The 24,660-nt window shown below is 38.3% G+C and overlaps 1 pseudogene; it reads left to right on the top strand.

Annotated features, from left to right (window-relative positions):
• The window catches only part of LOC106846933 (heat shock-related 70 kDa protein 2-like), a 48,892-nt pseudogene extending 39,728 nt beyond the window's left edge, over positions 1-9,164 (top strand).
• The last annotated feature ends 15,496 nt before the right edge of the window (positions 9,165-24,660 follow it).

The raw sequence follows: 24,660 nt of genomic DNA, 5'->3' as shown, positions 1-24,660 counted from the left end.
TTAGTAGCATCCTTAGCTTTGATGGAACAGATTTCAGTAGCACTACTCTGCGTAGTCGTGACAACTGAAAATGTCTCTAGACATTGAACTTTTCCCTGAAGTGTGGGAGGCAAAAACACCTATGTTGAGAAATGTTGGGTTAGAGAGAGAATACTAGTAGGAAGGAGGATTGCAGAATAGAGCAAGTGCACAGGAGGAGAGAAATTGCAAGAAGGAAACAGGGAGAGTACAGGAGAAATGGAGAATGTTGGAGGGAGGGAAGAAATGAGAGTGAGAGTGTAGAGAGAGAGAACAGGAGGAGGGAGCTTGCTAGAAGAAAGGAAGGAGACTGCAGGGGAGGGTTTACAAGGATCAGGCAACTGCCCTGAAAGAGTAAAGCAGCCCTGCTGTAATCCTCTTGTAGGGAGTGTGGGGGCTTATGGTGAGCTGCAGAACACGTGCTCCACTCAAGGCGCTACTGGTCTGCTGTTCCATCCAATTATCCCTGTGTAGAAAGGCAGGCTCAGGGAACTGGGTCTCCTTTTTTTTTCCCCTGGGGAGACTGAAGGTCTGCTTTGATTTAAAAATCAAAATATTTCAAGTGAAACCTCCGATTTTTAAATTACTATTATAAGTACTTACTAATGACCCACTAGATGCTAAACACTGTTCTAGGCGTTGTGGGTAACAAACAGGCTGTGTTCCTTCTGTCATAGAGCCTCAGTTGAAGTGAGGTGAAACAGACAAGTATATGTCAGGTAATGATAAATTATATGAGTAAAAATAAAGCCAGATAAGAGTGTTTTAGTCACTATGGGATAGTCAAGGAAGGCATCTCTGAGATGAAGTAATCTCTGAGTTGGGACCTGAAGCAAGTAAGGGGATGAGCTGTGTGAAATAGGAGCATTTGAGCATTTCAGGCAGAAGGAACAGTAAGTGCAAAGTCCCTGTGGCAAGAACAGCTTAAGAAAAGCAAAGAGTCCATACTAGCTGAGGATAGTAAGCAAGGAAGAGTGTGGTATGGTAGAAGATGAGATCCCCTGCGTCATGAAGAGCCTTGTGGGTCATGGTGCCTCCTTTGTCCTTTAAAGAGTAATAGAGGGAGCTAGTTGGAGGGATTTTGAACAGAGGAATCACATTGTAATATACCTTGTATTTCAGTGGTTTTCAAATGTCAGTAGTGTGGGGATCACCTGAGTGTTGCCCAATTGTGGATTCTTTAGTCCTGCCCCAGACCTCTGAAAGCTCTGGGGTGGTGCCTGAGAATCTGCATTTTCTAATAAGGTTTGTCAGGTGACTCTGGGTGAGGTATGCAGGGGAGGACAGCTTTTCCTTTCTTCTCCTTCTAAGTTCTTTGGCTGGCCTAATAATTAAATAGACATGAAACAGATTAACAAGAGAAAAGTAAAATTAGTTTCATGTATATCGGAGCTCATAGAAATAGGAGATTCAAAGAAGTGACCGAAACAGGCAGCTTTCATACCTCTTAGACAAACAGTAAATTTGTGAAGAATTGACAAGAAAAAGAAGTTTGGGTGTGGGGTAGTAAATTGGCAAAGTAACAAGTTTGTTCATACAGCCTTCTCAGCCCTGAAATCCCTCTCTCTTTCTCTTGGTACACGGAGGGCACCTTTCACATGGGAGATTTATTTCCTGCTTTCAGGAGCACAAAGGAGGGTCAGAGCGTCCTTCTTGCACTGTTTGTTTCTTAAGTAACTTTAATTCAAAATAATCAATGTGCCAAAGTGGCATATTTGGGGTGGCCTGTCCCAAACCCCATCAGGAGCACACTCTGTGCAATACTGCCTTTGAAGGACCTGTCTGGCCACTGTGTAGAAAACACAATAAGGGCAAAGGCAGAAGCAGGGAGAGCAGCGGGAAGTCTGTCACACTATCCTGAGCCAGAAATGTTGGTGGCCTGGACCAGGGTGGCTGTGGATCTTGCTTATCACCTTGACATACTTGTTTTCTCTGAATTTGCCTCTGCATCTCTAAAATGTGCAATATGAAATGTTTGCAGGCCTTAAAGATTAGAAATATGTATAAAATATTTGAAAATATATTTCCAGAATATGATTAAGGCCAGTAAAATAGACGATCTATAGATTGACTCCTGACTTCCTCCAGTCTGACATCAGCCTCTGATTTAGGGAGACTATATGCTCATACCTCATTCCCAAGCACCATTTGCAATTGATGCATCCACCTTCCCACTGACACTCTAAGAAAGCACCATCTCCAAAGATAAGCTTATGTCAAATATGAAATATCTTTTTCCTTTTCTATGTACATAGGCAACTTCTGATTTGATTTCAGGCTCCAGGTAAGTGTTCAATGCAATGACTGGATAGGCAAAAAGGTCCTTCTTCATCACTTCAACACATACTACCCTTCCTGCTTAGTCAACACCTTATTCTGATATAGTGGTTTTTCACTCCATACCAGGCTTTTTTCTGTATTATACTAATAATTTTCACAATGGCCCTGTCTAGGTATTAAAAGTTTCATCTTTAGGCAACTCAACTGGGCCTCAGCAAAGTTAAATGACTTGTATAAGGTCAATCCTCTCAGATGTGGTGGAGCCAAAAACAGATTTCCAAGTTTTCTGATCTCGTTACATCGTGTGTTAATGTGTGTATGCATGTGTATGTGGGTGTGCTTGTGTGAAAACTTGAGTTTGCATTTTGTTCTGTAGCTGAACAGCAGTTAGATATTTTCCTTTTTATTTTTTGTTTCCCTCTCACAAATACTCACAAACATTTAGAATAGAGCATTCTTTATCTTTAGAATAATATTATCAATTAGTTAAGAATACCAAACTGGTGAAGGAAATAATACAGTGATGACCTGTGTACCCATCACCTGGCTGAAGAGATAGAATATTACTCTACGGTTTAAGCCTTTGATAAGCCCTCCCTGATCCCATAGTCTTCTCTGCCCTTACAGGCGATGCTGCGTTTTTAGGGTGTACGTATTGTTAAATGAGTACTCTTTTCAAATATTAGCAGTTTATTTTGTGTCTAAGAATAATTGCATATATATGTGTCCATATATATGTATGAATGTGCATGTATACATATTTGTATAGAAATGTATGCTTGATGTTTCACAAGTTGATTTACTGTAACCTTAATTATGATTAATAATATATTGCATTTCTATAGCAATTAACATTTACAAAGTACTTTGAAATATTTTATCACATTTTACTTTTATTAATTGATACGTGCCTTAGTCCTCTGGATCTTCAAGGTCTCTGAAAGTCGAATAGATATGCATGTGTGAGCCTGGTTAGGGTAATCGCTTTAGATAATCCCCTGTCCTAACAACTGTGCATCTGCTAGAGAATAATGCTTCAGAATTCTCATTTCTGAATAGGCATTAATGTGAAGCAATGGGGTATATTCCACTTTTGAGTTGTAATCAAATGTACCATCTATATGCATAAATACATTTTAATTCATCACATATAATTAGACATAAAATGTTGACATATATTTGACTAAGAGCAACACCTGCAGGTTTCTTGGAACTTCTTGACATTCTGTTGACAGTTCTCATAAGTCAGATTTTCTCCGATGGTTTCTTTCCCATTTTCTGGTTAGAGAGAGCTGGATGAATTATCTCCCTCTGTTTCGTTCCTTAGCTTTTCCAGAGGCACATTTTGCTCTGGAAAAGAGAAAGAAAAGTCAACTAATTTTCTTCCTCAGACTCAGAATGGGTGCAATAATTTTCTGTAATATATTTCACGCCATTATTCTCATCTTACAAAGCAATTTATCATCTTTAACCTGATTTTTTATCCCTAAGGCTAAATCATCATTTTTATATTAGGGATAATACAGCTGCCAGAGGAATGTATAAAGGACCAAAGAATAGTCAAATTGGAAGGAAAGTAAAGTTTACCTTTGACCAGCTGGTATCTGCTAAGTAATGTAAGGAAATGAATGGAATAGGGTGGTAGCCCCAGACTAGCATAGGGAGAGAGGGATCCAACCTTATTTATTAGCAAAATCCTGAGCAATAGAGCAATATAAAATTCACTCTTCAGAATGTGGTGGAGGGTAGTGACAGATCCTGGATAAAGGCCTACAAATAGTCTGTTTTTGTTGCATGGATTTCCTACATTACCAAATGCAATGCTTATGGTAATTATTATTTTTTAAATAACTGACTATATCCATGAACCTCAAAGAGATGGATCTGTTAGTTAAGAAATACCAAACTTGTGAAAGGAATAATATAGTGATTACCTGTGTACACATCACCCAGCTGAAATAATAAAACATCGATTACAGTGCAAGACTTTAACCCACCATTTCTGCCCGTTGGAAGTCTGAAAATCTTTCATCTGGACTAAAGTAACTCTCTCAGGTGGTTGGGGCTATGAAATAGAAGATTTATACCACTGTTAGCGTGCTGTTTGGAAAGATGGTGGTTAGCGTTTTACAGATTACCAGAGTTCCAAAGTAAGTAGAAGGCTCTCTAGGAGAAGGCGTGGGGTATCTCAAACCCAGGCCGCTATGGCTTAAACACTTCCAAACTTTCACTCCAAGGACGTGTCTAGCAAATTATTTGTCAGATTTCAAATTGAGGTTTCCACTTTACATTGAATATTGGACTTAAAGCTAGCTGACATAGTAACTTAAAAGATATTTTGTTAATAGCTGCCCAAAGAGAGTAAAGGGCAACTTTACTCACAATATAGGCTAAAGAAAGCATATTAAGAAAAGATTACAAATGAATCCAGATGTCATATCATGGTTAAGAAAATGTGATAGAACCTGCTAACATGGAATTATTTTGGCATCATAACACAACAAAATACTTGACAATATTGCCATATAACCATTCTGGATGCAATGGGGCTTGGCTAAATCTAGACTGACAACACAGTGGCTGGTTTAAATTGTAGTTCAGCTGACTACTTAGCAGAAAGCAAAAGTAAACATGTAATTCCTGAAAACAAGGGATGTTTTATGGAATAAACATTTTCTGCTTTAGAAAAAAACCTTTATGAAATTCAAGAGGGTTTTGTTTTTAAAACATTACTTACTAATTGCATTTAAGCATAAAAAGAGCTCAATGTTTTTCTCTCAGTCTGCTCTATACTGTTGCATATATAATATTTAATTAGATGATTCATTAAATTTATGAATGTTTTCAACTCGTGTTGAATATAACTTATTAAATTTTAATTTTAAATGAAAGTGTAATAACCACTTTTGGAATCACCCTGCTTAGGCTGGCTGTGACTACAGACATTTATATATCCTGCCTGTGCCACTGGAGCTGCATGCACACATGGGACGACTGAACAGCTCTTCTTCCCCCTTCTCTCTACCTGCCTTCGGCTCAGGTTTAACTTGTCAATTTATCTTTATTGTGGTGCTCTGCCCAGACATCTGCACATAGGAGGTATTCAACAACTGCTACATGATGAAAACATTTATGTTTGATCAGCCAGTGTAGTCAAATGGAATAATTGCAAGGTTTTAAAAAGTCGGGTGTCCCAGCTTTATCTATAAATATCTGTATAATCTTAGGCCATCCATTGATCTCACTGGTTTTCTTACCTGTCATCTGAATGGCTTAGACCCACTGTTTTCTGAAGACCAGCCTGGGATTAACCTTCTATAGTTTGATGACTCCCTCCTCTCTCATTCTGCCCACTATCTTCAGTTCCATCTTTACCTCTGCTAGATATGCTACTATATGTTACCTTAATGTCATACAGCTAAGTACTTGTTGTGCTTTTAATTTTTCAGATTCATCAATAACTTCTACATTGACATTTGGAGAAGAATAAAAACAGCCCTCCCCTGTAAACAGAGACCATTGCTACATATTTGAAATCTGAATCATCAAGTTTAAACACACTTCTGCTTGAGAATGGCCCTTGCCTTCCTGCCCTTGAATTTTCCCAATAAGCATTTCCTGGATGCTTCCATGTACTGCTTTGATGGGAAGCCAGGAGGACAAGCTACCAAATCTTCTAAATCCCTTTGTCACTGAGGGCCACTCTCTTCCAAAATTGCGCCTCAGTTTCCACAGCTGTCAAACTAGGGAGGTTTATTTGATGATATCTAGAATCCATTATATTCTTATGCTATATGAATCTATGTTTGGGGATGTCAATTATTTAAAGACAAGGAAAGACAGAAGAACTCTTTTTTTTTGAGGAAGATTAACCCTGAGCTAACATCTGCTGCCAATCCTCCCCTTTTTGCTGACGAAGACTAGCCCTGAGCTAACATCCATGGCCATCTTCCTCTACTTTATATGTGTGATGCCGCCCACAGCATGGCTTGACAAGTGGTGCCATGTCCGCACCCGGGATCCAAACTGGCTAACCCCAGGCCACAGAAGCGGAACATGCGCACTTAACCGCTGCGCCACTGGGCTGGCTGACAGTAGAACTTTTAATGAGCACCTATGATGCACTAAAATGGTAGGTATACTTTAAAGGTAAGAAAACAGAAGACCAGAGAGGTTAAGCATGCCTAATCATTAATAAACTAACACAGCTACAAATAACAGAGTTAAGACTTGAATCTGTGTCTGTCTGATTCCATAAGCCATACCGGCTGGAAGGGTAAATTGGATCTGTTTTATTTTATTTATTTTATTTGGTAGGTAGTGGGGAACAAGTTTTTGAGCAAGGGTTAGTGTAATAAAAGGCATAATTTAAAAAGGTTAGCATGATGGTGTTCCTAGAGGATAGCAGCGGTGTTTAATTCATCTCTTTACTTTCAACATCTAACAGTATTTAGCAAATGGTAGAAACACAATTGAAGTTTATTAAATGAATGGATGGATGGATGGATAGATAAGTGAATGATGGTGATGAATAAGTCATAAAATCACAGAAAGGAGAAATACTAGTGATAACGTTACTGTGATAATCTGGATATGAAGTAATAAAACTTTGAACTAGAGTGATTGAAGTGGGAAAGGACATATGCAAAGAGGAAAAATTGACTGGATCTGGAAAAAAATTAGATGTGGGCATGAGAGAAGTAAAAATTGACCCTAAAGCTTTTGAAGTGTTGTTGGTTGCCATAATGGTTTGATGCCATTCTCAAAATTCTAGCGGTCATCTTGTAGTCAGGCATTTATTACCAAGTGCAATTGAGGTCAGCAAACAATAGAAAACAAACGGGACACACTACCGTCTGAATGAATTGTAAAACCGAATCTGTTTATAATTGAGTTTAAACCACATAAGGACTGAATAGAGTGAAAAGAAGGTGGTGGAGAAAATAGAAGATTTAGGTCCCATGTAGAGATTAACTGCAAGAGGCTATTGTTGACACTGATTTATTTTAAACTAGTTTCTGTCTCATTTTTTCCCCTTTCTTTCTTTAATCAAGTTGTCTGCCAATTGGTATTTAACTGGGTACTATTTATTAGTGTTTGAGGTCCTTCCAGCATGGAAAAGTAGAGTTTATTGCTAATTACCAAGGCAGCTGTACCAGCCCAAGTTATCTACCTTTCACAAACCAAACATCTCATTGATGCGGTTGCTAAAAACCTAGAGGAAATGAACTTCACCAATACCATCTTTGATGCCAAGAGGCTGATTGGTTGCAAGTTTGATGATGCCACAGTTCAATCAGAATGAAGCACTGGGCTTTCCAAGTGCTTTCTAAAAGGGGAAGGCCACGAGTAATTGTAGAATATAAAGGAAATAATATTTTTCCCCAAAGGAGATTTCTTCCATGGTTCTAAGCAAGATGAAAGAATTTGCTGAAACCTATTTAGGGGGACAAAATAGAAAATGCAGTAATAACTGTTCCAGCTTACTTAAATGGTTCACAGTGTTAGGCCACCAAGGATTCAGGGTCTGTCACTGATCTTAATGTCCTGAGATTCATTAATGAGCTGACTGCAGCAGCCATAGTCTACGACCTGGATAAAAAAAAATGAAGGTTTAAAAAATAGAAACGTGCTCCTTTTTGGCTTGGGTAGTGGCCCCTTTGATGTATCTATCCTAAACTTCCAGGATGACAACTCGGAAGTGAAATCCACAGTTGGTAACACCCATCTGGATGGGGAAAATTTTGGTAACTGTATGGTGAATCGCCTGATTGAAGACTTCAAAGGTAAACACAAGAAGGATATAGCCTCCAACAAGCAGGCAGTGTGCCACATCCAGACTACCTGTGATAAGGCAAAATGTCTTGAGTTTCTTTGCTCATGTCAGGATTGAAACTGATTCATTCTAGAAGGGTGTAGATTTCTACTCTTCGGTTTCCTGATCCCACTTTGAGTAGCTCAATGCTTATCTCTTTCCTAGTACCCTGAAGCGTGTAGGGCAATCTCTGAAGGATGCCAAACTTGGCAAGAGCCAGATTAATGAAATTGTGGTAGTGTGTGGTTCTACTTGTATTCCAAAGTTCCAGAAATTGCTGAAAGTTTTCTTGAATGGAAAGGAGCTCAACAGGCCCATCAACTCTGATGAGGCAGTGGCATATGGTGCAGTTGCACAAGCAGCTATTCTCGTGGGTGACAAATCAGAGAATGTGCAAGATCTCCTATTCCTCGATGTTACCCCTTTCTCTCTGGGCAATGAAACAGCAGGGAGGATATGACATCCTTTATCAAGAGAAACATCACCATTCCTACAAAGCAAACCCAGATGTTCACAACTTACTTTGACAAGCAGACTACTGTCTTAGTGAAAGTGAATGAGAGAGAAAGGCCTTTAACTAAAAAAAATAAACTTCTTGGCAAATTCATGGTTTTTGGGATCCTCTAGCTTACTGTGACAGTCCTAAAATGCAGGCAGCCTTGGACATAGACACCAATATCATTTTCAATGTAACTGCTGCAGACAAAAGTTCTGGCAGGAAGAACAAAATCAACATTACTAATGACAAAGGCCGTCTCAGTAAAGATGATATTGATGTGATCGGAGAAGTTACAGACAAATATAGATTAGAAGATGAAGTTAACAGAGAGAGGGTAGCAGCCAGAAATACTATAGAATCCTACACCCTCAATGGCATGCGAACCATTGAAAATAATACTCTGAAACTCAAGATCAGTAGAGAAGGAAGGTTCTTGAAAAGTGCCAGGAAGTGTTAAGCTGCCTCGAGTGTACCCAAATTGCTGGAAGAGATGAGCGTGAGTTTGAAAAGAAAGAGATAAGCAGAGAGAGTTTGAAAGAGTCTTCATTCTGAGTGTGATGCAGGATCTGGGCACTATGGCTCCCCCAGCTCAGAGGAGCCTGGGTCTAGTACTGATGAAGTGGACTAAACAGTCATTCTTTGGAAAAACTCTCCTGTTCGCTACAACCATTTATGCAGTTTCTATTTCGATATTTCATGCTTAGTTTGTAGCATCAGTGTGTATGAAAAAGGAAAGATTCAAAACATAGTTTAATGATGAAAATTTGTAAGTTTATTCAACGTTTAATATTAATGCTTCTACATCTTGTGTGTTTATGAACTTCAACACATTTTTTAACACCTGAAGTTTATGTATAGTGACTTGGTTGGGAATTAGCACTTATGAAATATTTAAACACTTAACTTTGGCAATAAGGAGGAGGTTGTATTACCATCCCACAGTCTCAACACTTTAATAACAATTACAACTTGTGAGCAAATATTGTGGCCGCAAATTTGTATAAACATTCTGTTCTACTCATCTACATACTACATTAGAATTTACCACTTTTAGTCACATGTCTGTGTATTACTTCAAAAAGTCTTCATAACCCACTGATGTCTGCATCTCTCAATTTACAGAAAAATTACACTCCTTCCAGGTCCAAGTTGCTATGTGAGTTTTTTTGTGTGTGTGTGAGGAAGATTAGACTTGAGCTAACATCTGCTGCCAATCCTCCTCATTTTGCTGGGGAAGACTGGCCCTGAGCTAACATCTGTACCCAGTTTCCTCTACTTTATATGTGGGATGCTGCCATAGCATGGCTGGACAAGCGGTGCCATGTCCACACCCAGGACCCGAACTGACGAACCCTAGGCTGCCAAAGTGGAACGTGCAAACTTAACCACTGTGCCACTGGGCTGGCCCCTGCTGTGTGAGATTTTGTCTTCTCATTGTATGTTGCTTAACAGGGGCCAGAAAATTTTTTCTTACCACAAATTGTTCACACATTAACTTCTCAGTGACATATTTAAAAACAGCTGTTGATTTAAGGAGGAAAAGATGTTTCTTGAACTTCTTAAACTCAACACAACTTCCATGAAAATATGGTTGTAATGACAATTTATCAATGAATCCTATGGCCTTTGTGAGTTATAGAAAAGAAATATTTCTTTATCACAATTATGGTACTATATTTTTACTGTCATTCTTAAGGGTAGGAGTATATTTAATATACTTAGAATAGAGAAAGCATATTAAAGGGAGGGATACTGACAATAGGAACAGTTATAATAGAATTTAAAGGAAACCATAAAGAATGTATTAATTTTGGTTAGGTGAAATATCTGATTTTGTGAAGTAGCTCAGAGCTTCCTTTTTTCCATAGACTTAGAATACAGAAAGGAAAGTTGATCATAGGTTGGAGCCTAAGACCAGAGAAGTGAGTATTTGGCACCTTGGGTCAGTGCATGGCATAGAACATGTACATAAACCAAGGACAGAAACATCCTACTTATGGTAAACTCAGTTTTCCAATCTTAATTGTGCATATTAATATAAAGTATTGAATTATACAAATCAATCTCTGAATGAGATCAATTTCTTTTAGCTCAATTATCAAAGCTTTGCTGAACATTTTGTATTCAAATACCTGAATTAAAGCACTGTGTTGACCCACAGAAACCCACATTCCAGTGAAGAAGTAATCGCAAAAGGAGAGAGCTGAACATGTGGAGGTTACAAGATGATCCAGAATGGCTGAGGGTATCACACTGGCTTTAGAGAACAAGTAGATGAGGGAGCAAGGTAGTCCTGACAGAATGCCTGGCAGTAGGAGTTGTGCTCCATAAATAGTAGTTACCTTTCTCCTTCCCAAGGGTGGGAATGGATCTGATTTCTTAGGGCCTTAAAACTGGGTATTTCAAGAACAGGAAGTTGTGAGAAGCAGTGAGTCAGGGGCCAAATAGACAATAATATTGGTGGGGGAGTGGGAGTGGATAAATACCAGAGGGCAAAATTAACGTGGGATTTCTAAAGTCCATGCAAACAGCAACTGGGGAGTTTTGATGGGAGGAAGGGCAAGGTAAGGCTTATGTTAGAAGATTTGGCCAAAGTTTGGAGGAAGCCCACTGAACTTGAGGGAACAGGAAACACCACCATCCACAGGAAGTGCTGTATGAGTTTGTTAGGACTGCCATAATAAAGTACCACCAACTGGATGGCTTAAACAACAGAAATGTATTCTCTCACAGGTCTGGAAGCTAGAAGTCTGCAATCAAGCTGTCTGCAGAGTTGTTTTTTTCTGAGAGCCATGAGGGAAGGATATGTGCCAAGCCTTTCTCCTTGGCTTGTAGATGATCATCCTCTCTCTCTGTCTTCATGTGATCTCCCTTCTGAAGTTGTCTGTGTTCTAATCTTCTCTTCTTATAAGGACACTAGGCATATTCGGTTAGCACTCACCCTAATGACCTCATTTTAACTTAATTACTTCCATAAAGATCCTGTCTCCAAATCCAGTCATGTTCTGAGATAGTAGGGGTTAGGACTTCAACATACGGATTTGGGGAGAAGACACAATTCTATAGCAAGTACCTTGGTTTTAATAAACATCATCTCGTTTTCTAAGTAACTGCTAGACTCTGAGTCAGATAAAACAGATGAACAAGATGTCTCTTGCTCTTAGAATGCTCCCTGTATATTGGGGTAGGTGTTTGGGTGTTTATTCTCCCTTGGCATCTGAGTAAATGTTCATAGGACTTGGCGATTGGAATGAACCTAGAAAAATAAGTGAGAAGGATTTGGGGGGCATGTGCTGAGACATCTCAAGCAGAGGGAAAATGAGACAGGTTAAGGAAGAGTGCAAAATTTTCTTTGAAGATGCAGAATTTAGATGGTAGAATCATACAAGCCTAAGGAATATTAATATAGAGATGTCTCAAATATAATATGATTATGTATTTGCACCAATTTCAGTAAAAATGAGGCTTTGTTTGACTTTGGTTTTTCTAAAACATTAGACACCCTGTCTTGATGACAGCTTCTTGGGGACATGAAATTTAAACAAAATTTACAGGATACAAGTGTTCATCCATCTGCCTGATGTGAATTTAGTGGTATTTAGAACTAAATGATTTTCCAGAATTTCACATTAGGAATACAGTTTCGCTAAATTTTGTTTGAGAGGCAGGAACGAATAAATGTTGCAGTGTTCCATGAAACAAGGCCTGAGACAATATTTTGAAGCTATTGGCAGTTATTTCTGTGTTGAGAAAAAAGATACTATGCTGGACTTAGTAACTGCTCAATAAAATAGCTCATTGACTAATAAATTCTTAGATTTTATGGCCTTTAAAAACAAAGTTATATATTACTGGTGGGTTTACAATAGTATTACATTGAAAGTCTAAAGTCCAGTAGCTAGAAGAGATCAGTGGATTTAATTAATCAAACATAGGTTATGTTTTCTCATATAAATTATATCTGCATACTTACATGCTTTTGCTTCTTCACATAGCGAAACAATGGTGATTTATCACACACACATACACATATATAAAATTAATGTGTCAAATAAGGGCCACATAAAATTGTTTTTACTGTTTTATCCTTCTATTAACATCTCGTAACAAAATAGTCAACAAACACAACAGACTAAAAAGTTTGCATGTGGCTCCATGATGCCTTCAGACCCCACCAGTAAGTACTCCTGAGCTTCCTCTGTTTGTGGTTTGTAACGTGCCTCAGAGAAACCAGAGAGAAAGTCCTAAAGGAACAGAATTGTTGTTTTCAGCATTCAGGTAAATTCTTCATGAGAATTACACTGGATTCAGTTTGGCATAGATTATTTTCACTGTGACTCACCCGTGGCCTGTTTGTATTTTAAGGCTGCTTGACCTCACTGTTTAGTCACTTCCCCATACACTCTGGGCCAATTTCTGAGATGTAAATTTACCCTACCATTGGCTTCAGGAAAACCCACAGAAGCAGGACAACTGTGTCAATATCGTTGTTGATTTTCCATTATAAACATTCTGTTCACTGAGCTCTTAGTTAATGAAGAAGATTGAGCCCTTTCCACTTCCTATAAGTCGAAAGCAATTTCCATCAAGAGGTACCAAAGACACCTTCTCAAGAGTGCAGTCTGTTCGAGAAGACGGGACATACCATGAAAGAAGATAGCATAAAGTAACACACAAACAAAAGCCAGTCACTTGTAGGCATTCATCATGTAAACCTTGGGCAGGGAACCGGGAGGGAGGCAGGCTGGATTGATAGAGGAAGGAACCCTGGATCCAGCTGACCTCTATTTACAGATTCTTAGTCTGTCCTTGCTCAGATATTGAGGAACTCATATATAACAGCAAATCCTTATATAGCACTGTATGTCAAGTGAGTATGTGTGTGTGTGTATACACTAATTTGATCCTCACTTAAAGCTCTATGAGATAAATACTTTTATTTTCCATTTTACAGATGAGGAAACAGGCACAGAGGGGTTATGGAACTTGCCCAAGGTTATGCAACTAGTAAATGTTAGAGCTGGAATTTGAATCCAGAGAATGTCTCCTAAGAAATATTTTGGTCACTAAATCCTTGCACACACACCCCATACACATACTTAGAAACAGACACATAGGGCTTGAGACCTGTCTCTGAATTCCAGCCCTAGCCCTGACCCTCATGCCCTGTTCCTACAGCTATAAGGGGCCTCTCTGTTAGTATCTGTCTTTATAGTTGATTTTTGTTTTTGTTTTTCAAAATTGTGTTCCACATAGCTCCAAGAAAACTCTGCTTACCTCTTCTTGGACTGCCCTGTTGCAAAGTTCCTGTTGCTAAGTCTCCTTCCATCTGGATGTTTTACTTTCACTAAGTGAATGCTTCTCCTCCCGCCCACCCCCACACACATTATCTTCCAGATCAAAGTAGTGGTGCCCTTCCGATCTACAAAAAGCCAGCTACTTTCTTAACCCTCCCTGTTGTCTCTATACCAGAATAGTTGTATCTATTGTTCTTGGACTCAGATGACATATGAAAGATATGTGGTGACTTGTTTTTTGCAAGGCATAACATGCAAAGTGGAGGGAGTGATGTCGATGATAGTATCGGCAAATACCAGCAGAAGTAAAGGCTGGATATTGTAAAAGTAACTCACTTGGAATATTATTCCCATATCGAGAGTTGAGCTCCTTTCTCAAGTACTACTTTATTTACATCCATTGAGTAAGATAATAAAATGTAACATTTCCACTTCACTATCCTTAACAATGGCTCTTAAATTTTATGGTTTATTATATTCCAGTACCTTCCTTTAAATTCTGGGAATGCAGCCTATCACAGTCCATATTGCAGTGGTAAAGTCTTACCTTACTTATGGATATTGGGAATAAAATTGGCCTTACTAAAATATTTGACCACTTCATGTCCCCACAGTCTTTCTCTACATCTTAGGGTGTGTGATATTTCTAAATGAGCCACAGCAAAACAAATGACTAATATGACACAGTTTTAAGACAAAGAAGGAAAAACGGTCTGAAATGTCTTCTTATGATAGTTCATTGATGGCAGTGGCTCCTATGAGGAAGCATGTTGAAGTGGAGAATGGTGCTCAAAGGCCATAGTCCAAATCTCAGCTCTCTCATTATTTGGATGTTTGACTTAATGCAAGCCACTCAGTGTCCTGCAGCCATAGATGACTCACCTATAAAAGGTGGGTTTTGGAATAGTTCTCTCAATAGCTTGCTTCAGTTAAACTAGTAGAACTAAAATATGATGTTGGTGAGGCTGTGTAGAAATAGGTATATATTACCAATAGTGTTAAAATTGACCCATTTAGAGGAAATTGGCAGAGTATAAATAGTGCACCTTTTGGCCTAGTCACTATGTTTCTTCACATTTAAATTTACGTTAAGAAAACTAATCCAAACTGAGAAAAATTCTCTCTCACTAAAATGCTGTTTATAATGGCACATTATTTTAACACCCATCCACAGGAAGAAAAAAAAGTAAATGCTCAGTGATAGAGTAATACTCAAGTAAATTAGTCTCCACTACATAGAAGATTGTGTGGCCATTAAAAATGGTGAATATGGAGCCCATTTTACTACAGAGACAGCAAACTATTGTCACTTTGGACCAAATCCATCCCACTGCCTATTTTTGTAAATAAATTTTTATTGGAACACACTGATGCCATTCCTTTATGTATCTTCTGTGGCTGATTTTGTGCTACAATAGCAGAGGTGAGGAGCTGTGAGAAACTGTATGGCCATAAAGCCTAAAATATTTACTATACGGAGCTTTACAGAAAGAATTTACAAATCCCTGACTTAGAAGATACTTATAATGAAAGGAAAGCAAAACCCTGAATTGCATATACAGTGATGATAACTGTAAAATTTATTCTGTATGCACCTTGAATATACATGTACAGATAACATGCAGATAAATAGAAGACTCATTGATATGGCTGGACTATAGAGGTGAAATAAGGTGATTTATTTTTCCAAATCCTTTTGCTCTTCCTGTTTTAAATTCATAAATCAACATTTTAAACCTTGAATGTGTCCTTCTAGGCCAGGGTGATGTGGCAAAATAAATGTGAGTATGCTGGCCTACAGTAAGTGCACAGGGTATAGCCATTGCTGTTTGGGCACTGGCAGCCTAGCACTGTTGGCCAGTGCCAGTGATTCTGACATTACATATTATTCATGTTGGCTACCCTCTCATTGACAGTGTTGCTTGTGTGCTTTCAATTGATAGTTCTTTCCCCTGGTACACCCCTAGACTATAAGCAATTAAAGGGTTGAGTATAGCACTGATGACAGGAAGAACATATTCTGTTATTCTCACAGCCCAGCAGTACTGAAAGTAGCAAGAAAATTTGTTGGGCTCTACACACCATTGGTGCTTCAAAAAGTGGTACTTGCTCTTGGAACCTCCCAAGGCTTCAGACAGTCTACAAATTGGAGAAACCAAACTCATAGGGAGTCTACTAATCTTTAAAGGGGATGGATCAAAAGCAATTCAACATAGTAGTTCTCTCCCAATGACATGAATAAGGCTCCTCACTTTAGCCTCGGAATCATCTTATGCTCTCATTGCCAAGAGGAAGTTGCTAGAGTTGTAAGGTTCCAAAGTGAGTAGAGACCTTTGCCAAATCAGTCATTTCCTAGGCCTCACTTTCCCATCTAGAAAAAATGAGCCCACCATCAAATGAGTGCTTCTCAACCATGGCCACAGTAGAACTGCTTGGTAGTTAGAATTGTCGGGGGCAGGGGGAAGGCGGGTGGGAGGAAGGAAGAATTGGGGCATCTTTTAACCATATATTCTTTGAAATCCATCTGGATGATTCCGATGTGCATCCAGGATTAATCATTGGGCTAGAAGATATACACAAGTGTGTTTGTGTGTGTGTATGCACATGTTGTGGAGGTATCTGTTTTATTTTGTCATCAAATGGTAATCATAAGCTATGTAAACAAATTATTATTTTAATAGTATAGCTACCATTTATTGAACTCCTATATGTGCCAGGTACTTGCTAAATCTTATCAAAACCACGATGAGGTGTAACCCTACACCAGATGAAAAAAGGAATGAGAGTCTTTGCTGTTAAGAAAAGAGACTACTTCATACTTCTTAACGTCATGATTTGGTATGTAACAGGTACTCCAGTGTTGGAAGTAATAGAGAACACTTTAGTACTAATATTTATGCCAAAATCATCAACATTTGTATTATAATCTTCTTTTACTCTTTGGGTAAATTTCATGATAGATATATTATGAATATAAGCCTACAATCGATACAATACTTTAGTCCAAGCGTACTTTGATGCTGGTGGAATCGACATGATTTTAGAAAATCTATTAACTTCAGCCCCAAAATCAGTACATTTGTGGCAATTCAATGAAATATTTCCAAACCTGGCTGTTTCATATAATAAATATAGGCCGTGATCACAACTATCCAAAAAACTGATTCAGTGAATTTATTGGAGAGAAAAAGAGAAAGCATACCTAGTTCCTTAGCATCCTAAAGGATACTATCTAGTCAACACATCATTGTTCCAAGTTACTCTTTTACTGGGTGGTTGTCCTGTCGTGAAATGAAACTAAAAATTACAATGAGCTTAATTATTCTATTGTCATTGTCTTCTATCTCACCAAGAACACCTAGGGGCCTATTGAAGATAGCGTGAGTTGCTATATTAAAAACAATTGGTAAGACTTTTTAAACTTTGGTTTAACTATGTAGATATACATCTGTACAATACTTTGTATTTTTGAAAATCAATATAAATAGGTATTCATTGAATACTTTCTATGTGCTAGACTCTTCATAAATATAATCTCGTTTATTCTTCTCAGCAACCCTATTTGATAGGTGCTGTTGTTTCATTATAGATGAGGAAACAGAGGCTCAGAGTCCACACAGTTGTAAGTGGCAGAACTGAAATTTAAACCTAGATCTGTCTGACTCTTATGATGTGTTCCTTTCATTATGCCACCTTGTGTCTCAGTAACTTCATTCCTTATTCTGTTGTGCAAAAACAAGTCTCCTTATTTAATAGCCAAGCTAATATGCTTATTATTTAAAATTATATCACTATAGATTATTTCAAAGTTGTCCAACATTGTCATTTGTCACATATTTTGTTAATAAGTTTTCCTTTGGAGCTCTTCTTGTCTGATAAAAGAAATAATCATTGTTATATCTGCTTTAAGAAATCTGTATTAAAAATGAATGCTTTGTCCAGTCCCCTTCTATACGTCATGTACTAGAGTACTGGACCAGGGATGTTCCTTTCTCATGAGGAGCATGCTTTTTATTTTCCATACTTGCTGCAGTTGTCCAAAGATGTGTGGCACATAGTTACTTGGATTGGTCTTTTCTTCTGAGACCTCTTGCTCATATGCTCCATCTTTTCACATTAAGAAAGCACATGAGAAATCATTTTAAAAATATGAAAATGGACTTTGTAGTTTTTCCATTTGAATCAGATGTGCATCAGATGACATCTGGCCGACTACATGATGGGATCAGTGAGGTAAAAGGAAAACCAGAGGCAGCATTTTGCCAGATCCTGCTGTAAATGAACCTTAAGGAATATACCTGAGCTAATGATAATGTGACCATATAATTTACCTTCCTAGATAGGACCCTTTGGAGAGTGAAGTGTGGCTGTTAAGTTGTGAACGTGCTTATTTTGGGATGTAAATTAGACAACCAGTTGGAGATGTTGAATAGGAAGTAAAATACACTAGTATGGAGTTAAGAACAGAAGTGAGGGCTGGCAATAGAAATTTAGGAGTTATCAACATGCACATGGTACCTAAAGCAAAGGGGAGAGTATAGATAGAAAAGAGACCAGATCTAAGCACTGAGCCCTGGAGCACAACGGTGTTAAAAGCACAAGGAGAAGACAGCAGCCAGCAAAGAAAGCTTTGAAGGTGCAACCAGTCGGGATAAAAACCCAGAGTGTCTCCTTCCTGGAAGCTAAGTGAAGAAGTGTGATAAGAAAAAGGAAGCGGTGTCTGTTATATTCAGTGCTGTCTATAGGTCAACAAAGATGAGGACTGAAAATTGACCAGGGGATTTATAACGTGAAGGTCACTTTTCAGCAGGACAAGATCAATTTTGGTTGGGGTGGATCAATTTGAGGTGGGGCTGAAAGCCTGATTAATAGTGGATTTAAGAGGGAAAATCAGGAGATGAATTCAAGGGAGGATGTGTAGAGAACTGTTTCCAAGAATTTTGCTGCAATTGGAAGCAGAGAAATGAGATAGCTGGCAGGGGAATTAGGGTCAAAAGAAGTTTGTGTTGTTTGTTTTGTAGCCAGAGAAATGATTGTATGCTCATTTCTGTGTTGATGGCGATAGTCGGGTAGAAAGGGAAAACTGCACGAGTAAGAGGGGGAATTGCTGGAGTGCTGTCCTTTAGTAGGTAGGAAGGGAGGAGATCTGGGGCACAAGTGCAGGTACTGGCCTTAGAGAGGGGCAAGGATATTTCATCCATAGCAACAGGGCCTTTTAGATATGTTAATGGAATGTAGCTAAATCTATAAGCTAATTATAACACTAAAAAGTTCTCAGATGTCTGTCTCATCACAAGGTCTGTTCTGAAATTCCTCATGCCTACAATTGACTAGAGAGAGTCTATATTTTAGATAATGTAGCTGGGGGCCTAATTACCTCCTAAGAACACACTGGGAACATTTTGAGGAGATTGCTGATTGAAATGGGCTGGAGTGGAGGAGTGACCCCACCCCCCCACAGCACTCTGCTTTTAGTCCTAAAATTTCAGCTTCTCCTCATTTTTCCTACTACCCCAGGCAAGGCCGAGAGTGCAGTGATTTTAGAGCATGAATTACCTCAATTAAATGTACCTAATGTTACACTTAAGAAAATCCTTTTAAAACTAGTGCTTGCATTTTCAAACTAAAGCCAGCAAAGAATGTTGTGATTTTTTTTGTAGCAAAACTGTATGCCTTATTCCTAGTGTATGAATGAAATTGTGTGCGCATTTTATGTTCATCTGTATTTATATTTTCTGTCACAGTATTAGCTCATTTAATGATTCACAAATATAACAATACAGCTATTTTAAACCCTGTAAATTAAACATATAAATGGTCTAAGAGTTATGATCTGACATCGTAATCCTTCTTAGTATAATTTATAATTTGACAGTAATGAAATTCATAAATAGGAATAGCAGTGCTAAAATAGGCAGAAAAAATTTAACTTTTATAATGACCAGTTACAATAAGAAAATAGCTTTTTGAATTGTTAAAGTTGATAATAGCTTAATTGCAAGCTATTAAATCTGAGAAATAATCTTTCAATCTTCTTAACCTTTAAGTTAAATATTTCTAATACCAATTCTTGTCTGCCTGCAGTAGTTTTATAAGAAGAATTCCAATTACTTTATCATAATAATCCATCTCTACAATAATTCTTTCAAATTGCCATTGTTAAAACTTTGGGGTAAAAAACGAAAAACCAGCAATTCCACTCCTGGGTATATAGCTAAGAGAAATGGAATCAGATGGCCACACAGAAACCTGTACATGAAGGTTCATACAAGCATTATTCATAAGAGCCAGGAAGTAGAAACAACCCAAATTTCCATGAACTGATGAGTGGATAAGCAAAGATGGTATGTCCACAGTGGAATATTATAACAATAAAAAGAAATGGAGTACCGATATATGCTACAATGTTGATGAACCTTGAAAACGTTGTGCTAAGTGAAAGAAGCCAGACACAAAGGTCACATATTATATGATTCTATTTATATGAAATGTCCCAAAGAGGCAAATCTATACAGAGAGAAAGTGGATTAGTGGTTGCCTATGGTGGAGGGAGGAGAGGGTCTCGGGAATGGACAGTGACTGATAATTGGTGTGACATTTCTTTTTGGGGTGATTAAAAAGTTATAACAGTAGATACTGGTGATGGTTGCATAATTTTGTGAATATTAAAAACAACTGAATTGTGCACTTTAAAAGAGTTAATTTTATGGTATGCAAATTATATCTTAATAAAGTTGTTAAAAAATACTAGTTTCAAAAATGACAGCATGGAAGTTATTTGAGATAGTCACTTAAAACCACCTTCCAAATAAGTTCAGAAATTTTATTTCCATTCTGCTCTCTAAAAAACATAAAGTCAATCCCACACCTAGAAGGACCTGCAACTAAGATATACAACTGTGTCCAGGGGGGGTTTGGGGAAATAAGGCAGAAATAAAAAGCCAATCTATGACTCATTGTGAAAAAAAATTAAGTAAAATGATAGGCATTTTCCTGTTTTAGCAAGTGACGTTGAAAGGTTGATTAAAGGTCAAAGGGGCACTGTACTTCTAGAAATATTTTTTAAACTGCTTGAAATCCCGGACAATAAGTGTTGATTGTACAAGCAGACCAGCACAAATGGATATGAAAAAGTGCCATCGCAATGCCAACTCAATATTTGGAAATTTCTCTCTAGAATAGAGTGATTTCTATTTTTCTCTTTCTTTTGTTTAGTCTTTTCCCCAACTATAAACAACTGTGAGAGCCATACAGTAGGTTCTGTTGTGGATGAGCCTGTGAGGGCCACAGTGGAATGGGAAACACTGATGTAATGACATACAGGTCCATCAAGCTGCTGGTGATCCAGACTAGTGTCTTTGATCAGACCATTCAACCAAGGCATTCAAAAATGTCACATCAATATTTGTCCCTAAGGGAACTCGCATTTCTTCAGCTCTTCTGAAGAATTCAAGATATGGACAGGATATAGAAGTTGACTGAGTACAGCAGCAGAAATGCTAACAGCTCAAAAAGGCTGCTTTTAACAGGATGGTAAATTATACTTCCTAGTTTACACAGCACACTTACAGGCATTACCTTCTTTGAGCCTCTTGACAAACCTTGATTTAGGTAGAATTTGTGCCCTTATCTCTACTGTGCAGATGAGGAAATAATCTCAATGGTTGGAACTCACTTTTGGTCCCATGTCTAACAGGTATCTTAGCCGGAAATTGAACCTTCATCACTGACTTCTCTTCAGGGCTCCTTTCATTGTACTCTGCTGCCACCATCAACCAGGTGCCTTGTGAATAAGCCCTCTGGAACCACTTTGGTGAGGAAGTTGCTTCTGATCTTCTGTGAACACTTGAGCGCAGGTCCTGATGGAACACTCATGCCGTCAGGCTCAAATGAACCCAATTCCAACTTTGATCTCTTTGCATAGCACATCATTTCTTCAAATATTTATTCTATTTTGCCTTATCACTTTTATTACTACCTCATATCTACTTAGTACTTCTATCTTATTTCGTCCTTCTTCTTATGGGAGACATCAAAGCAGAGTAGTCAAAAGCATTGACTTTGGAGTCAGATAGGACACACGTTTTGTAACCTGATTTTGTCACTTATGAACTTTGTGAATATGTACAAACTAGTTAGCCAAGTTGGGACTCAGTTTTTTTTATATGTAACAAATAGAAGGGAACCAAATCCTCTTCAAATGTTGCAATATTTAAATATAGGGTGGCAATATAATTCATCATCCAAATAACCACAGAGGGCAACAAGTGCAAATGAGAATGCTGTGGGCAGCCAGGACATGACACCCTCCCTAAATGAAACAATGCATGGGCTGGGACTAGCACACTGCCTGGCTCATGGCAAGGCTTTCACACATGCTGTACTCTCTGACTCAAACTCCCCCCCCCACCACCACCAGTCTTCCCTGGTTGGGTCTTTCTCATTCTTCAGTTCTCAGTTTAAATGCCACCTCTCCAGAGAAGCTATCCCTGACCACCCTATCCACGTCTGTCTTTTCTTTTCTTTCATAGAACTTATTGTAATTTGAACTTCACCAGTGTATTCTCAGAGGCTAGCTTAATGCTTGGCAGGGATTCAAATAATTTATAGAATGGATGAATGAATGTATGAATATTAATTCCTTTTCCCTATACTAGTGGTTCTCAGTTAGGATGATTTTGCCCCCCAAGTAACATTTGGCAATATCTGGAGACATTTTTGGATGTCATAACTGGGATGGGGTTGCTACTGGGATCTAGTTGGTAGAGACCAAGGATGCTGCTAAACATGCTGCAATGCACAGGGCAGCTTCTCACAACAAAGAATCACCCAACCCAAAATGACAATAGTACTGAGGTTGAGGACCCTGCCCTCTACCTAGTGATCTAGGGATTTTATTACCTTGAGTGGGTGCCAAAATAATGGCTGTACTGGAAACGTTATTTGCATTTTAAGCTTAAGGATGCATACCATTAAAATGGTGAAAGATAGCAATTAGACTCATTTTGTATCTCAAGAATTAAGCAGTAGATGGCACTAGAAGACACCATAATTTACTCTTAAATTTCTTTGTAGGTAAGACTTCTTTATGGTGTCCAATTTATCATAGTAATTTCACCCCCTTTATACACATTTATTTTTCTATATAAACTAGATGTATGAAAATTATATAGCATTATTTCTACCATTCGATTCCACAGACATTCAGCTAGTGCCTAATATGTGCAAGGTACTTTTCTGTGTATGGACATAAGTAAGTCACTCACAGGCTTTGTCCTCAATAAGCTTACACTCCTTGACTAATCCCATATTATAAGCATCTCATTCTGGCAGCCCCAGACCAACACTTGGAGTAATTTATCATTATCCACAACTTCCTAGGTCCTATGTAGGTATGTCACTACAGTAGTGTGATGCATGGCATAGATATGCGTGAATGAAGAGAGAGCCCTGTTTGGCCTCCTAAAACATTCCCAAGACTTATCAGACATCTAGAGTTTTTATTCCCACAGAAAAGAAAACCCACATTCTTTCCAGGTTGTAGTGAAAACTGGATCTGTGCTTCAGATCAGTTAAAGTACAAAGAATCACAGAAAGCATTTTAAATGTTATAGATGATTTTTGTTATATGAAATCTAGCAGATCACTTCTTCAACTTACATTTATCAGGTGCTGCTTGTTTTCAGGCACTGCACTAATCACTGGGAATACGAAAATGAATAAAACACAATTTCTGCACAGGAGGAAGAGACACTCAGGATGTTCCCTATCTCAGCAGTTGGTGGGATGGCAGCATTCATCCAATTGCCCAGGCCACAAACCTTGGAATCATTCCTGACTCCTGTCTCTCTCTCACCCCTGTATACAATCCATCAGCAAACTGCGTTGACTCTATCTCAGCGAGGTCCACTTCCTACATAGCTATTCCCACCTCTACCACCCTGGTCCAAACCATTGTTATCTCCCTCCTGGACTACTGCAATGGCCTTGTGACTGGTCTCTTTTCTTCTACTCTTTTAATATTGGTTTCTCTGCTTGATAAGAGTGGCTCTTGTAAAATAGAAGTCAGATTTGCCATCCCTGTACTATCTTCCCATTATAATTAGAATAAAATCTAAACTTACAGGGTCAAACTTATGTCAATTTCTCTGACCTATGCTTCTCATTGTTTACTCTGCTGCAGCCATACTGGCTTCCATTCTGTCCCTTGGACAAGTCAAGTACCCTCTCCCTCCAGGGTCTTTGAATTTGCAGCTTTCTCCATGTGGAATGCTCTTCCATACTTTTTCTCAAATTTTGTACCGCTTCCTGATCAAATATCACTTCTCAGAAAAGCCTTGTCTGATTATCAGCTCCTGTCTTTCTCTGCTCCTTACCCTGTTTTATTTGTCTTCAGAGCTTTCAAGTGAATAGAGTATTTCAGGGTAATGTATAATTTTGAATGCATTTTCATATGTTAGTTTTCAGAAAAGTAAGGGCAAGACTATGCCTAATATTCTAGCATGAATTTGCTCCTTGCTGTATTGCCTGTCACATCACTGTAATGGAAACCCCATGAAGGCAGGGAACTTCTCTTTTCACAATTGTACACTTTTGCTAAGAACAGCTTCTGGAACATGATAGGTATTTAATTAGGTATTTAATAGATGTTGAATGAAATAATTTTCCAGGATAATTTCATTTAACATGCAAATATCCATGTTGGAGATTATTACATTTTAATTGGGGTGTTTCTTTGGTAATTTGATGAT

This window comes from Equus asinus, chromosome X (genome assembly GCF_041296235.1).
Source record: "Equus asinus isolate D_3611 breed Donkey chromosome X, EquAss-T2T_v2, whole genome shotgun sequence".
Lineage (NCBI taxonomy): Eukaryota > Metazoa > Chordata > Mammalia > Perissodactyla > Equidae > Equus > Equus asinus.
Note: the sequence above shows the minus strand (reverse complement) of the source record. Positions and strands in the feature narration are given on the sequence as shown.